Source organism: Dendrobates tinctorius, unplaced genomic scaffold (assembly GCF_039654945.1).
Source record: "Dendrobates tinctorius isolate UK_male_01 unplaced genomic scaffold, ASM3965494v1 ptg000144l, whole genome shotgun sequence".
Taxonomy (NCBI): domain Eukaryota; kingdom Metazoa; phylum Chordata; class Amphibia; order Anura; family Dendrobatidae; genus Dendrobates; species Dendrobates tinctorius.
In genome coordinates, this window is record NW_027361811.1 from 11,055,209 (window position 1) to 11,069,407 (window position 14,199).

General features: G+C 51.7%; 1 long non-coding RNA gene across 1 annotated transcript; it reads right to left on the reverse strand.

Annotated features, from left to right (window-relative positions):
- Positions 1 to 3,658: 3,658 nt before the first annotated feature.
- Positions 3,659 to 13,803, reverse strand: LOC141049504 (uncharacterized). Its single transcript, XR_012220373.1, has 2 exons — positions 13,401 to 13,803; positions 3,659 to 9,988 (listed from the first exon to the last, which is right to left on the reverse strand). It is a non-coding gene; the product is annotated as an uncharacterized lncRNA (long non-coding RNA).
- Positions 13,804 to 14,199: the final 396 nt, after the last annotated feature.

Below are 14,199 nucleotides of genomic sequence, written 5' to 3' on the forward strand. Positions count from 1 at the left end.
TAACACATGTGGCAGGCAAGGGTTGTACATCAAACAGGCTGGGCCTAGAGCTGCTATCAGATTTCACACATTATCACACACCACCAGGCCAAGACTTATGTTCAGCGGCCCCAACCATTCATCGGTCTTTTGTTTAATCACTATTCACAGCTCCTGCGCAGTAACGTCCCTGCCCATGCTCATTGTTCCACGTATCGGTAGTTATCTGTACCTTGCCACTGATGGCGTTGCACAGTGCACACCTGATTTTGGCTGCAAAATGTAAGTGCTGGACAGGGATGGCCCCGCATGAAAAGTTAGTGGTGGATAGGAACCATGTACTGCACAACAGCCACCACCATCACTTTTTTAAGTTTTTCTCCAATAGATGCAGCGTTTCAAAAGCCATTTATTTGTAAATGCTGTTATTCAGGACCAGGGCCAGTGGGCGGGTAGTGTATTTACTCTTTCTCTATAGGGTTTGGGTGATGGAGAGCTGAACACTTCCATGGGACGGGGTGGAGATGCTCGGTGACACTGCTGGTGGTGGTGCTGTTGTAAGGACGAAGACCGAGCTGTGGGTACCTGTACCGAGCCTGGTCCGGAACTGTTGAGGCTGACTCCCATGTTGCATGGGGCAGTAATGAGGAGCCGGACCAACCTCATGATGCGGGGTAAGATAAAAGGAAAAGCGTGGGCTGCAGCAGTCAGTTTGGCGATAACCAGCAGCAGCGCACAGCTGAGAGAGCAACGCGCTCCATCCACCGAGCATCGGCGCTGCGGCAGGCTGCGTTCGCTGTCTACAGCGGGACCGCGGGAGATAAAGGTGCCTTGCGCCCCATGGCAGAAACAGAGAACGGTGCTGTGAAGAAACCAGAGTATATCTTAATTGCCCAGATGGCTATGTTTTTGCAGGCCTGGAGGAATTGACTTTGTCTGTATATTTGGCTTGTGGATTTAAGTGTGGATTCTTGTGGGTTAAGAAGACCGACTTGCACAATGATTTATCATGTAACATAGTGTGTGCTTATCTGATGTTTGTTTATATTCTGGAATCAGTTTGTTGACTTTGAATGTAGATAGGGAAGGGTTGTGAGGGTGTACTGAAGGAAACTGGGTAATTCTAAAAATAGCTTACCTGCCTGAGGTATAAAAAGACCCTGAGACAGAGAGACGGGGTCTCATCTCATCACAAACAGCCACCAGCTGTACATTCTGCTAAACACTCAACGGACAAGAAACTCTTCAGGATCCCAGCTGAGGGTATGTCAGACCCGGCTGAAAGAACACAGGACTGCTTTCGGTTATCTCCCTACGCCTGTTGTGACCTCTCTTCTGTGTTATCACAGGTGGAATAGCAGCCCTGAGAGCTCTGACATAACATCCACTAGCATCCCGGTGAGTCAGTGAAAGGGTGAGACCTTGTAATGTGCACCATCTTGGGGAAAGTGCTGGAATTGTTCTGTTTACTAGTGGGTGTTGTGGTTCAGTAAAGCTTGGCCACACTATTTTACCCTTACCCTGCGTTGTCTGTGTAGTGTTCTTCCCACAAACAGAGCGGGGGTTCACTGGTATGAGCCCTGGTCCATGCAGTCTTGCTAATGACAGCTGGGCCAGTGGACAAGAGCTAACTAACCCTGTTTCTCCACAGGTGCTGTGCACTCCGTGACTGTGAATACCGCACATGTGCAAAGCAGAGAAAGCGGAGCACCGGACATACGCTTGCGGTCTTCCCAGCCAATCGCTGCACTGCTATTTACGCATCACTCTGGGAGTGCTGCATGTGTTAATGGACTAGACTAGAGGCTCAGCAGACGGTACCGGACACCGACCGCTGCCGCCAGAAGATGGACCATCATTTAAAGGACCCCATGGACTATGGAGTTTTGGAGATGTCAGATGGGGAAATTGTGGACTGAGGACATTACATGTTGGCCATCTACATGGATTTGTTGTACAACTCTGGATTTATGGAATAAAAATAGTTGCATCGGTAACCTGCCTAGGTGATTATTACAACCCACAACATCAGATCTTCACAGGGAGGATTTGTTCTCACTTCTCATTATTGTGCTAAACCAGTTTTTGTTAATCATGATCTATTAATCTTTTACAGAACCATTTTCGTTTTCCATATTACAGAATTGTATCTTAATAAATGTCGCACTGATGGGCCAGATGGCATCCAATGTTTTCTGCTCAGACCCATCTGAGTTCAGTCACATTGCAAGCGAGTCCAGATGAGAAAACCCCACTGATCTGCCCGGCCTGATAGAAGAACATTGCTCCGAGTGCAGGCCAATATGCAAAGGATTGCACTCATCTGATTATTATGCCAGCATGAGTGAGACACAACATGTGAAGAGTCACATATTATACAGAACAGTACTGGCAGTAATAAGACAAGGGAAGCAGAACTATCCATATTGGAGAGTGATAAACAGTGGTAGCCATAAATATTGGGAAAGTTCATCGATAAGGAGGGTGAGGTTTTAGGGTCTGTACACACGCTGCAGATTTCCTGCGGATTCGCAAGGGATTTACAGTACAATGTTATTCTATGGAGAAAAAAAACCCGCTGTGCACATGCTGCGGAAAAATCTGCGCGGAAACGCAGCAGGTTTTTTTCCGCAGCATGTCAATTCTTTGTGCAGATTCCGCAGCATTTTTACACCCATTCCATAATAAGAATCCGTAAGTAAAAAAAACGCAGGCCAAATCCACACTAAATCCGCATAAAAAACGCAAGGATTTTGACCTGCGGATTCTGCCAAAAGATGCAGATTCCGCGCGGAAAATTCCACCCAGCAATCCGCAACGTGTGCACATCCCCTTATTGTCCTGTGATTTTAGGTCTGATCCAGGGTTGTGGTCTCCAGGAGGTCTGAGGAGCACATTCCTTCTTTGATGTAACAAGACATAAATCCACGCGACACATTCATTCCAGCTCTGTCACAGGTCATCAGAATTTTGTAAACCTTTAGTATCCAAAAAATAAAATGTGAATATTGCCTAACATTACAAAGATATTTTTTCCTCTGGAAAATCTGCCATAGCCTGTCCCATCAGTGGTGACAGCAGCAGTCAGACCCTCAGCGAGAAGCAGCTGATGTATTTTTAAGAAAAAACAATTATGGACTTTAAAAAAAACAAAAAAAAACAAAAAAACAAAACATACAGCTGGTCCGGCTGTATGGGCTCCATGGAAGTGCGGGTCTGGTCTACTGGTGAGGACTTCCCTGCAGATAGTTCCCCCAATAAACCACAATGTGTGGACACAGCCCGATACAGATCCAAATGCAGTTACCGTATTTTTCGGAGAAAAATAAGAAAACCATTTTTTAATAAAATGGTGGTGCTTCTTATAATCCATGCATCTTATTGCTTACCCAGGGGTCGTGGCTGCACGTGTGCAGTGGACTCCGCTAATTTGTCCACTCACGCAGCACCGCTAGGCACTGGAGACACATGCAGCAGCGGCCAGCAACCACCGGGCCCCCCCCCCCCTCATCCCAGCCTTCGGCCTACACCCACAATATTAGTAAGGCATGTACGCTTTATAAGACGCACCCGAATTTTCCCAACTTGAGGAAAAAAGTGCATCTTACAAAGCGAAAAATACGGAAATCCACTAATGTCACACCGAGCTTTATCATTCTAGAAATGAAAATTCAACTCATATCTGTCAAACTATTTTATTACAAGTCAAATAGAACTAAAATATATAAATATATGTATACATACACATGAATGATAATTAGTTTTAGAAATCAAAACAATGAATTAAGGCACATTAAAGATTAATGACAAAAAAAAAAAAACATTTTGCACCAAAGTCCCAGGGCACTTCAGCTGCAAAAATAGGGATTTTTGTGTACTCACCAAAAATCCTTTTCTCCGAGCCAATCATTTGGGGGACACAGACAGTGGGTGTTATGCTGCTTGCCAATAGGAGGACACTAAGTAAACCAGAAAAAAAGTTAGCTCCTCCCCTGCAGTATACACCCTCTCGCTGGATGAGATTTCTCCAGTTCAGTGAAAAAAGCAGGAGCATAAACAGTGAACAATAACCATAACTATGGCAAAACCTAAGAATGCTACAGTGAGCCAATAGGCTAAACAGGGTGGGTGCTGTGTCCCAAATAACTGGCTCAGAGAAATGGATTTTACGGTGAGTACATAAAAATCCCTATTTCTCCTTTGCCTAATTGGGGACACAGACAGTGGGAAGTCCTAAAGCAGTCCCTGGGTGGGGAGCATACATCTGCTAATACCCCATGTACCAGAGTCAACACTGTGGTACTGCCGATTGCAAGATGTGTCTGCCGAGAGCTGCATCTCCAGAGGCCTGAGAATGAATTTGGTAATGTTTTGTAAAAGTATGCAGACTGGACCAAGTCGCAGCCTTGCAGACCTGTTCTGCCAAGGCCTGGTGCCGAATGGCCCAAGAGGCGCCCACTGAGCGGGTAGAGTGTACCTTAATCCCTGCTGGGACAGGCGCGTTCCTGACACGGTAGGATTCCTGAATCGCCAAACGAATCCACCTGGCTAGCATTGCTTTTGAAGTGGCTAGACCCTTCCTATGCCCCTCTGGAAGTATGAACAGGGCATCTGACTTGCGGAATGGAGCTGTCCGCGAGATGTACCGTCTCAGAGCCCTAACCACATCCAGGGTGTGGAGGGCCTTCTCAATGCGATGGACTGGTACCGGACAAAAGGCAATTTCCTCATTGTGATGGAAAGAGGAAACTACTTTGGGCAGGAAGAACGGGGACGTCATGAGAACTGCCTTGTCCTGATAAAAATTCAGGAACGGAGGACGGCAGGACAGGGCCGCCAATTCCGAAACTCGTCTAATTGACGTAATTGCCACTAGAAAGACCACCTTCCAAGAGAGAATGGTCAGTGGCACGTCCTGCAGCGGTTCAAATGGAGCCTCTTGTAAGAACCAGGTTAAGGTCCCATGATTCTAATGGCCTTCTATAAGGAGGCCCCACATGGGAAACTCCCTGAACAAACGTCTTGACCTGAAGTTTGGTGACAATTTTGTGCTGGAACAGCACTGACAAGGCCGAAATTTGGCCCTTGAGCGAGCTAAGCGGGAGGCCTGACTTTAATACGGATTGAAGGAATGCCAATATGGCCGGAATGGAAAACACTAGAGGGGATCGACCATGATCCTTACACCACGAAAAGAAGGTTTTCCAGGTGCGGTGATAGATGCGCATGGACACAGGCTTCCTAGCACTAATCATGGTGGAAATTACGTCGTGAGAGAACCCAGCCTGTGCTAAAATCCAGGAATTAATGGCCACGCCGTCAAAGACAGGGCCCCATAGTCCTGGTGGTAAATCAAGCCCTGTGAGTAGATCCATGCGATCTGGAAGTCGCCAGGGGACGTCGGCGACTAGTTGCATTAGTTCAGCGTACAATGATCGGCGCGGCCAATCTGGCGCGACTACTGGTACTCCCTCCATTCTGATCTTCTTGATGACCCTCGGAAGCAAGGGAAGAGGGGGAAAGATGTACGGGAGCTGGAACCGGTGCCACGGCAGAACTATGGCATCCGCTCCGATGGCGCATGGATCGCACGATCGGACAATGAATCGAGGAACCTTGTTGTTTAGTCTTGAGGCCATGAGATCCACATTTGGAGTCCCCCACCGATGACATCTGCTGAAAGACTTCCGGATGAAGAGACCACTCTCCCGAGGCAAGGCCTTGGTGACTGAGAAAATCTGCTGCCCAATTCTTTACGCCCGGGATGTGGATTCCTAAGATGGGCGAATGGTTGGTCTCGGCCCAATGGAGGATGTGACTCTCTTCGTGCATGGCCATCCTGCTCAGAGTACCTCCCTGGCGGTTGATATACGCTACAGTCGTGGCGTTGTCGGATTGGATCCTGATGGGGTGACCTGCGAGGAGATGGTGAAAACTCCGTAGAGCTAATCTGATCGCTTGTATCTCTAAAATGTTGATGGTGAGACATGACTCTCGAGTTGACCAACGACCCTATGCCGTGTGGTGACGAAAGACCGCACTCCAGCCTAGAAGACTTAAGTCGGTGGTTACTACCAACCATCTTACTGGGAGAAGAGACCTCCCTTGATTCAGGGAGGACTTCAGTGTCCACCACTTGAGGGCTTATGTGACCCGCAGGGACAGAAAGAAGGAACCAACGGTCCAGGGAGAACAGGTTCTTGTCCCAAGCTAACAGCAATGCATGTTGTAAGGGAGGGAGATGAAACTGTGCGAATGGGACTGCTTCAATCGCTGCCACCATCTTTCTGAGAACTCTTATGCTGAAACGAATGGTGAGACGTCGGTCGGGAAAAAGTCCGGAATGTGAAGGTAAGCGTCCTTGATGTCGATGGATGCTAGGAACTCTCCTTTTTCCATGGAAGCGACAACTGATCAGAAAGATTCCATTCGGAATCTCCGTACCTTGACAAACTGATTTAACAGTTTGAGATCCAGTATGGGCTACATCATCCCGTCCTTCTTTGGAACCACAAAAAGGTTTGAATAAAAACCCCTGAACCTTTCGTGCTGAGGGACCGGAGTGATGATTCCGTTCCTTTGCAGAGCCTGAACAGCCCGAAGGAAGGCTCTTGTCTTTTTCTTGGGGGGGGGGAGAGGAGGAGGAGGATGATGGGAAAAACCATGTTGGAGGGGGAAGAAGAAAATTCTATCTTGTATCCGGAGGCCACCAGCTCCCTAACCCGCTTGCTGTTGACGACCGCGAGCCAGGTGTGACAGAAGGAAAGTAGACGACCGCCTACTTTGTCGGTGTCTGCCGAATACCGCAACAAGTCATTGCGTAGAAGATCTATGAGATCTGGCTCCCAAAGATCCAGATGCCTTAGGCCTGGGCTTCCAGGAGCGGTTATGCAAAACACAAGCCGCGGAGACACCATCACATGTTTCTCAACGCAAGCAATGACTAGCCAGGTCTTTCCCCGGGAAGGAACAACCACGGGAAGGGCAGTCTCTTTGCATATTTCCCATAAGGGATGGGGGCATTGCTCTAGAATCACTGCGTTGAGAAACATGTGATGGTGTCTCCGCAGTGTTGGATGTTGATCTCCATGCGTTCATTCATCCTCATTTTTCACAGTCCAAGAGCGGTTAGACTTGGGATCCTCTGTCTCCGCGTGGGGACCGACCTGAACCGGAAGAGAAGGTAGAAGAGGACCAACTGGAGTTGTTGCGAAGAGATCGAAAACACGTCGGCTGTTGGTTCCGAAACGGCCGAACAGCCTTTTGTTGAGGAAGGAATTTATTTTTTCCCCCGGTAGTATCAGAAATGAGCTGGTCCAGTTTCTCTCCAAAAAGATGACCATTTTGATAGGGCAGAGAAGTCAACGATCTTTTAGATGTGGCATCTGCCCGGCAGTTTGAGCAGCGCAATTGGCGGCATCTAAAGAAGAGTCCACTACAAAGTCCGCTGCGTGAATTATCTGCCTGGCGACACTAGTTGCCTCCGGGTGGAAGATTGGTGCCCTGGAAGGTTGGAATTAAGACTTATGCCCAAGCGGCCATTGCATTCGTGACCCAAGTCGCCGTGAAAGATGGAAAAAGCGCCACTCCTGAAGGTTCAAAAACTGAGCGGGCAAGGTAGTCAATTTCACGATCGGAGGGGTTTCTGACTGAGGAGCCCTCAGAAACAGATAGGAGCGTCCACCGAAGGGGACTGTAACCAATCCTTCATTAGGTCTGGAACAAAAGGGTATTAGCCTCAGTAGACTTTTGCCCTGTGAACCGCTTATGTGGCCGATCCCTATGTTTCTGGACAATGTCCTTAAACTCCGGATGGCTGGTAAATAACCTGCATACACGTTCGGTTCTCTTAAATGAGATAGCGTGTGCTGGAGCGGGAATGTTTTCCTCATCCAACTCCAGAATCCTGTTGACTGATTCTATAAGAGAATCAAGCAACTCTTGGTCATTTGGGGGATTCTGAGGGGCTTACGTGTCAGATTCGAATTCAGAGTCGTGCTCACTGTGAACATTAGGAGAGGGAGAGCGAGAGACAGAACTCACCGATGCGGAAGCGTGAGCGTGACTAGGGGACGCGTCATGGGTCCGCTTTCTAGAGACCTGACCATCCCTTGAACAAGTACGGCCCCTGCTGGTGGACGGTTCCCGGCCGTCGCCAGAGCCCTTCTTGGGAGGTAAAGACGCTTTCTGACTTAAAGAGGTCTCCCGGAGTGAGTCTATAGCCTGGGTCAGTGACTCCACCGACCGTGACAGGGACGCAGCCCACTCAGGGGGATTAAACGCAGGAAGTCCGTCAGCAGCGACAGCGGCGAGGAACGTTTGAGCGCAGGCCGGGTCACAGCCCGTGCATAACGGATTAGTCTGGGCACTGGGCAAGGCATTCTTGCAAGTGGTACACAAGGTAAAAAACGCGGTGTGCTTCTTAGCAGCCCGTTTAGCCTCCTTAGATTGAGACATAGCGCTCCTGAAAGGGTTAAAAGCAGAGTCTGGTCTGCAGCTGCAGGGAATGTGCTGGGAAGGGGTTAAGCTTTGTTCTGAGGGCAGATGCAGCTTACCCCGGTCCTATGCTGTGTCCACGGGAGGAATAGCAGTGGCCCTGTGGTGTCACCCGATATCAGGCAGAGTGCGCGCCTCACAGTCCGAGTCAAGAGAAGGCTGAAGTAAATGACATGACCCCCGAGACTAGGATTGCGCGTCTCGTAAGGGACGAGAGGCGCCAAGGAGGGGGGACGGCGGCGCTATTCAAATTGCGGCCTAGTAGGCCAGAAACGCCAGGGACTAAACTTTTTGCCTACCCACGGTAAGCGCCGAGAGCGGGGGGAGGGGGTCTTTGCCTGTGCACCTCCACTGAGACAAAGTCAGCACCTCTCCCGGGAAACAGGAACCGACCCCATACCTCTACTCCAGTGCTCAGGCCGGCCGCGCTGTCCGGGACCACCCATGCAGGTCTTCTCATCCTCCTGGGCTGATGTAGCAGAGCTGGAGGCGTTCTTAAAGGGGTATGCTCAATCGATCCTCCCTAAGGGCAGGGGGATGGAGAGCTATGGGGTTGATTCAGGGCATTCGGAAGCGCAGTTCCAGTCTTTTCCATTGCACTCCATGCTTCATCTGTTGTGCTCCAGAGCCCTCCTCATGCCCTCGTATCTGTGGATTACCGGGACAGTAAAGGAACCATCGCCAGAGGAATCAGCCCCGTTCGTCACAGGAAAGTGTACAGGGAGGTATACTCCGCGTGCTTGCCTGTTGTTGGTTCGGGGGAGAGCGGGCCGTAGAAAGGAACAGTCGCCCCCTTCACTCTGTTAATTAACAAATAAAAATTTACAGAAAAATCAAAAAGGAAAATAAAAACAGTGGGGTCTGAAGCCAGATCCAAGTGCCTCCTACAGACACTAAGCAAGAACTGGAGAAATCTCATCCAACAAGAGGGTGTATACTGCAGGGGAGGAGTTCTGGTTTACTTAGTGTCCTCCTAGTGGCAAGCAGCATAACACCCACTGTCTGTGTCCCCCAATGAGGCGTAGGAGAAATTATATGGCGGTACTTAACACAAAATTCATTTCTCATTGAATTCACTATAGGACACGAGCGTGGGTAAAGGGAAGGGGATCTAGGTGGGCCCTGTGCCATAGATAATACATCCTAGGATGACCCAAAAAACATAAAACAAAGCCCCGAAAAAAAGACAGAGAAGCATCAAAGTACAGACAGTATGTAAGGCAAATATGGTAAAGGTGAGAACTAAATATTGGATAAAGGAAATCAAAAGGTGGTAGACCCCCACAGAACCAACCCTAGCAAGCAATCGGAAGAGGGGAGGGCAATTTCAGAGATCTTAGACTCATCTATTGGACATCGGAGGGGCGCTGGGTCACACCTATCCTGGCAGAACACGGATGGTGGAGACACCAGTACTGCACTTGGTGGAGAGATGACAAATGATGAATTGGCATCCAAAGAGGTCACTACTGTGGAGGGCACGGTGAGAGAAGATGGAGGAAACCCACAACACCTAGAAGAAAACAAAGACATTTATGTAAGAAAAATCCTGCCTAAGTTGTACAAAAAGACATGGCCACCCCTCCCAATATTCACACCGTGATCTAATGCCCATCAGCTAAAATGTACAACCTGAACATGAGGTTATTACTGTACATTCTGATCAGACTGTATGAAGCCCACTACCACATCACAGCAACCAAAACAGGGGGGCCCTAGCCTTAAAGGTGCAGCGCCGGGGGAAAACCTTGGTTACAGCGGCAGCGCACTCGGCAGGGCGAGTGGCAGCGCACTTCCTTCCCTAGGCAGACCCCGAGCACAAAGTCCCATGCAACCCACTTCCCCAGGCAGACTCCCAGCATGCAGTCCCATGCAAGCAACATCACCCCCTTCTCCCCAGGCAGACCCCTCCTTCAGCATGCACAAGCAGCCCCAAGCAAGCATCACCCCCATTTCCACAGGCAGTCCCCCCTCCAGCATGGACACGCAGCCCCATGCAAGCAACATCACCCTCTTCCCAGGCAGACCCCCCTCCAGTATGAACATGCAGCCCCATGCAAGCAACCACCCTCTTCTCCCCAGGCAGACTCCCCTCCAGCATGCACATGAAGCCCCATGCAAGCAACATCACCCTCTTCTCCCCAGGCAGACTCCCCTCCAGCATGCACATGCAGCCCCATGCAAGCAACATCACCCCCTTCTCCCAGGCAGACTCCCCTCCAGCATGCACATGCAGCCCCATGCAAGCATCACCCCCTTCTCCCAGCCAGACCCCCTCTAACATGCACATGCAGCCCCATGTAAGCAACATCACCCTCTTATCCCCAGGCAGACCCCCCTCCAGCATGCACATGCAGCCCCATGCAAGCAACATCACCCCCTTCTCCCCAGGCAGACCCCCCTCCAGCATGCACATGCAGCCCCATGCAAGCAACATCACCCCCTTCTCCCCAGGCAGACACCCCCTCAAGCATGCACATGCAGTCCCATGCAAGCAACATCACCCCCTTCTCCCCAGGCAGACACCCCTCCAGCATGCAGCCCCATGCAAGCAACATCACATGCTTCTCCCCAGTCAGACCCCCCCTCCAGCATGCACATGCTGCCCCATGCAAGCAACATCACCCCCTTCTCCCCAGGCAGACCCTCCTCCAGCATGCAGCCCCATGCAAGCACATCACCCCCTTCTCCCCAGGCAGACCCCCCTCCAGTATGCAGCAACATGCAAGCAACATCACCCCCTTCTCCCCAGGCAGACCCTCCTCCAGCATGCAGGCCCATGCAAGAAACATCACCCCCTTCTCCACAGGCAGACCCCCCTCCAGCATGCAGCCCCATGCAAGCAACATCACCCCCTTCTCCCCAGGCAGACCCCCCTCCATTATGCAGCAACATGCAAGCAACATCACTCCCTTCTCCCCAGGCCGACCCCCCTCCAGCATGCAGTCCCATGCAAGCAACATCACCCGCTTCTCCCCAGGCAGACCCCCCTCCAGCATGCAGCCCCATGCAAGCAACATCACCCCCTTCTCCCCAGGCAGACCCCCCTCCATTATGCAGCAACATGCAAGCAACATAACCCCCTTCTCCCCAGGCAGACCCCCCTCCAGCATGCACATGCAGCCCCATGCAAGCAACACCGCCCTCTTCTCCCCAGGCAGACCACCCAGCATGCACATGCAGCCCCATGCAAGCAACATCACCCCCTTCTCCCCAGGCAGACCCCCCCTCCAGCATGCAGCCCCATGCAAGCAACATCACCCGCTTCTCCCCAGGCAGACCCCCCCCTCAAGCATGCACATGCAGTCCCATGCAAGCATCACCCCCTTCTCCCCAGGAAGACCCCCCTCCAGTATGCACATGCAGTCCCATGCAAGCAACATCACCTCCTTCTCCCCAGGAAGACCCCCCTCCAGTATGCACATGCAGCCCCATCACCCCCTTCTGCCTAGGCAGACCCCCCTCTAGTATGCACATGCAGCCCCATAAAAGCAACATCACCCCCTTCACCCCAGGCAGACCCTCCTCCAGCATGCAGCCCCATGCAAGCAACATCACCCCCTTCTCCCCAGGCAGACCCCCCTCCAGTATGCAGCCCCATGCAAGCAACATCACCCCCTTCTCCCCAGGCAGACCCTCCTCCAGCATGCAGCCCCATGCAAGCATCACCCCCTTCTCCCCAGGCAGACCCTACTCCAGCATGCAGCCCCATGCAAGCAACATCACCCCCTTCTCCCCAGGCAGACCCCCCTCCAGCATGCACATGCAGCCCCATGCAAGCAACATCACCCCCTTCTCCCCAGGCAGACCCCCCTCCATTATGCAGCAACATGCAAGCAACATCACTCCCTTCTCCCCAGGCCGACCCCCCCCTCAAGCATGCACATGCAGTCCCATGCAAGCAACATAACCCCCTTCTCCCCAGGCAGACCCCCCTCCAGCATGCACATGCAGCCCCATGCAAGCATCACCCCCTTATCCCCAGGCAGCCCCCCCTCCACTATGCACATGCAGCCCCATGCAAGCAACATCACCCCCTTCTCCCCAGGCAGACCCTCCTCCAGCATGCAGCCCCATGCAAGCAACATCTCCCCCTTCTCCCCAGGCAGACCCTCCTCCAGCATGCAGCCCCATGCAAGCAACATCACCCCCTTCTCCCCAGGCAGACCCCCCTCCAGCATGCAGCCCCATGCAAGCAACATCACCCCCTTCTCCCCAGGCAGCCCCCCCCTCCAGCATGCATATGCAGCCCCATGCAAGCAACACCGCCCTCTTCTCCCCAGGCAGACCACCCAGCATGCACATGCAGCCCCATGCAAGCATCACCCCCTCCTGCCCAGGCAGACCCCCCTCCAGCTTGCACAAGCAGCCCCATGTAAGCAACATCACCCTTTTCCCCAAACAGGCCCCCCTCCAGCATGCACATGCAGCCCCATGTAAGCAACACCACCCCCCTTCTCCCCAGGCAGACCCCCCTCCAGCATGCAGCCCCATGCAAGCAACATCACCCCCTTCTCCCCAGGCAGCCCCCCTCCAGCATGCACATGCAGCCCCATGCAAGCAACATCACCCCCTTCTGCCCAGGCAGACCACCCAGCATGCACATGCAGCCCCATGCAAGCATCACCCCCTCCTGCCCAGGCAGACCCCCCCTCCAGCTTGCACAAGCAGCCCCATGTAAGCAACATCACCCTTTTCCCCAAACAGGCCCCCCTCCAGCATGCACATGCAGCCCCATGCAAGCAACATCACCCCCTTCTTCCCAGGCAGACCACCCAGCATGCACATGCAGCCCCATGCAAGCAACATCACCCCCTTCTGCCCAGGCAGCCCCCCCCTCCAGCATGCACATGGAGCCCCATGCAAGCAACATCACCCCCTTCTGCCCAGGCAGACCCCCAGCTCGTGCATGAGCATTCACTTACCTGATCTGTGACCCCAAAACACTCCAAATCCCGCTATGACATGTACTCTATGGAGAATGACCCCCCAAACCACTCCAAGTCCGCACAAAATGCTCCAATTCCCGCCATGACACCCACAGCTTCCTCTCTCTGCTCTGGGTAGATGGTAGCATCTAGTTTGGAGTTGAATTCTTGTGGGGGGAGGAGTGATATGTTGAAATCATGACGTCACCGGAAGGGGCGGGGCCTCCTCAGTCCGACGGTGTGCAGGATCGGTAGAGCCTAAAGAATACAGGCTCCTTGCAGGCCCTGACTGCAGCTTATACAGTCTAGCAGTTTCACCACTGAAGATGCTAGAGAATACAGGCTCCTTGCAGGTATAAATTACTGCCTGTACAGAGAATACAGGCTCCTTGCAGGTATAAATTACTGCCTGTACAGAGAATACAGGCTCTTTGCAGGTATATATTTTTGGCTAATTCAGATTGTACAGGCACCTACCAGGACCTGACTGCAGCCTATACAGTATAGCTGTTTCACTAATGAAGATGATAGAGAATACAGGCTCCTTGCAGGTACAAATTTCTGCCAGTACAGAGAATACAGGCTCCTTGCAGGTCCTGACTTCAGCTCTTACAGTCTAGCAGATTCACCACTGAAGATGCTAGAGAATACAGGCTCCTTGCAGGTATAAATTACTCACAGTACAGAGAATACAGGCTGCTTCCAGGTATAAATTACTGCCTGTACAGAGAATACAGGCTCCTTGCAGGTTTATATTATTGGCTAAGGCTAGTTTCACACTAGCACTTTTGAGCGC